Here is a 2,844-nt window from a genome sequence, read left to right as displayed (position 1 = left end):
TGCCTCAGAAACCCTATACAGGGTCACTATGTGTCAGAACCAACTCGATGGCACACTACCATCACCACCACTACCATCCCTTTAAAAGAGAAAAATTTTCTCCTCTCCTTATTTGTGTCCTACCCCTGTAACCCAGAAGTTTTCCCTCCCCTCTTTGTGAGGGGGACACTAGTCCTTATATCATCTTGCATTATTTCCTACCCAGATGCTCACAGTGCAAATGTGACCATCCAGACCATATACCGTATTCAGTGCTACCTCCAAAATGTTTATATGCAGTGATATAGACTTATGAATGTTTAGCAACTGATAAGAAAACAGGATCCTTCAATATGCTGTCTACAGGAGATACACCTTACAAACACAGAGATACACAAACAAACATAAGATAAAAATTAAAGGATGGAAAAATATATCAACCTAATCACATAAAAAATGAGCAAGATTAATTTCTGATACAATAGACTTTACGACAAAAACAAGCATATGAAACAAAGAATGTTATCTCATGATTACAGGGTCAACTGAACAAGAGGATCTAGCCATAATGAATATCTATGCTTCCAACAAGAGCCTCAAAATATATAAATCAATCTCTAATAGAATCAAAGAAAGAAACAGATAACTCTCCAATAATATTAGGTGGTTAATACACTTCTTTCTAAAAGGGAGAGAGTGACCAGGAAGAAACTCAAAAAAAAGACACAGGGGCACTAAACACCACAATCAAACTGACCTCATAGATTTATATAAGAGCACTCCACGCAACAACATAACCATACACGTTCTTTTCCAGTTCACATGGAGCATTTCCCAAAATACTCCATATGGCTAAGCCACAAAGCAAGTCTAAATAAATTTTAAACCATCAAAATACTACAAATCATCTTCTCAGATCAAAATGCTATAAAATTAGAAATCAACAATAGGAAGATCAAGGAAACAAAATCAAATACATGGAAAACAAATAACATCCTGCTTAAAAGTTGCTGGGTAGCAGGACCTAGGGGCCAAGGCGTGACATGCCTTACTGAGGAAAAACGTGTCTCAACAAAAACATCAGCTGCAGACCTTGTGAGAGAAACGGATCACCTTGTGGAAAATTTAATTATTTCTGAGCTGCAAACACGGTTTCCTTCACACAGATTCATTGCAGAAGAATCTGCTGCTTCCAGTGCAAAGTGTGTGCTTACTGCCAGCCCAACTGTGGCCGTCAGCATCGGATTTGCAGTGAACCAAGAGCTGGAATTTGCAGTGATGTATCACTGTACTGAGGAGCGGCTCTACACAGGCCAGTGTGGCCGGGGGCCCTTCTGTAATGGCCAGCGGCTCCAGGCCTCCAAGAAGGCAGATCTCTCAAAGGCCTTAGTTTTAACAGAAATCGGTCCCAAACGTGACCCTGCCACTCTGAAATTATTCCTAACATGGAGAGTTTACTCCACGCCAAAGCTCATGGGGTCCGTGTGATTGGGAGTTCCACCTTGGCCCTCTGTCACCTGGCTGCAGCTGCTGCAGATGCCTACTACCAGTTTGGCTTGCACTGCTGGGACCTGGCTGCTGCCACAGTCATCATTTGAGAAGCTGGTGGGATTGTGATCTACACATTGGGTGGGCCTCTTGATCTCATGTCTTGCAGGCACCCGGGAAATGGCAGTGCTCATAGCTCAGGCCTTACAAATTATTAACTATGGGTGAGACGATGCGAAATGAAAAGGAGCAAGGGACAAAAGGAAATGCCGAAACCAGGACGAGCCAGCCTCTTTGGAATACTGAGACTCAAGATGGAACCCCTCCTTTTAACTGCTTGCTCTCGGGGTCAAATGTTTGGTACATTCCTAACTGCCCCAAAGACAGATGTGCTAAAGCCTGTGGCTGTCTTTTGAAATCACTGGACTTGATGGGTACTGGGTTTTCTCGGTAATCTAACTTAGACTTTTTCAGGTTAGTAGAAATTCTCTTGTTGAGGCCAAAACCTAGCTCCCGCATAGCATGATATTTATAATTCAATCTTCATTTTTTTTCCCTAGAATGTATATCTCAGGTAATAAGGCTTTGGAATTGAAAATAAAGTGGGTTCATTCGAAAATTCGAAAAAGAGAAAGAAAAAAAAAAAGTTGCTGGGTAATAGAATAAAAAATGAAAAGAAAAAAAAAATTTCTTGAAGAAAATGAGAATGAAAACACAACATACCAAAACCTTTGGGACACAGCAAAAGCAGTGCTTACAGGGCAATTTACAGCAGTAAATACATCCAAAAAAAAAAAGGAAAAAAAACCAGCCTCAGGAGAACAAACAAAATGGCAGATTGGGTGCAAGTGCAGTGAGGAGCTCCGCCAGCAACAACACAGAATACCCGACCAAGCAGGCTCAGGGGAAGGTCCCAGAACTCTAAACCACGTATAAAGGAATATATAGAAGTTTGGAAGGCTTACAGTTGAGGGAATTTGTGGCAGAAGCAAGAAAGTCATTGCTTTCTGGTTTGGGATGCTGAGCTGCTCCAGGAGCTGCCATCTTGGGTGAGACCAAGTGGGGGAAGGATCGGAGCAGCCACAGAAGCCTGGCAGAACCGCAGAGATAAAGGTGTGGACATTCTTTTCTTTTGATATCTGTTAATTGGCCCCTTGCTGTCTGTGCACCTCCATTCTGGTGACTGTAGGGGTGCCTGAGCTGGTGGACACCCCAGCTCCACCTTCAGAGGGCTCTATACGCATGCGCACAGATCTCCTCAAAATTTAAACAGTTTCCGATTAAAACCAAGTGGCCACACCCGGCCCTGAACTGTTTCAACTAGAAAAAAGGACTGAACAGGGATTGTGGAGCAGGACAAGCAGACAAAAGAGGAAA

General features: G+C 42.7%; 1 pseudogene; it reads left to right on the top strand.

The window, feature by feature from the left end:
• The window catches only part of LOC102832915, a 4,614-nt pseudogene extending 2,904 nt beyond the window's left edge, over positions 1 to 1,710 (top strand).
• Positions 1,711 to 2,844: the final 1,134 nt, after the last annotated feature.

The sequence above is a fragment of the Chrysochloris asiatica genome, unplaced genomic scaffold (genome assembly GCF_000296735.1).
Source record: "Chrysochloris asiatica unplaced genomic scaffold, ChrAsi1.0 scaffold00123, whole genome shotgun sequence".
In the NCBI taxonomy this organism is placed as follows: domain Eukaryota; kingdom Metazoa; phylum Chordata; class Mammalia; order Afrosoricida; family Chrysochloridae; genus Chrysochloris; species Chrysochloris asiatica.
The sequence above is the reverse complement of the archived record's forward strand: the minus strand, read 5'-3'. Positions and strand labels throughout refer to the sequence as shown.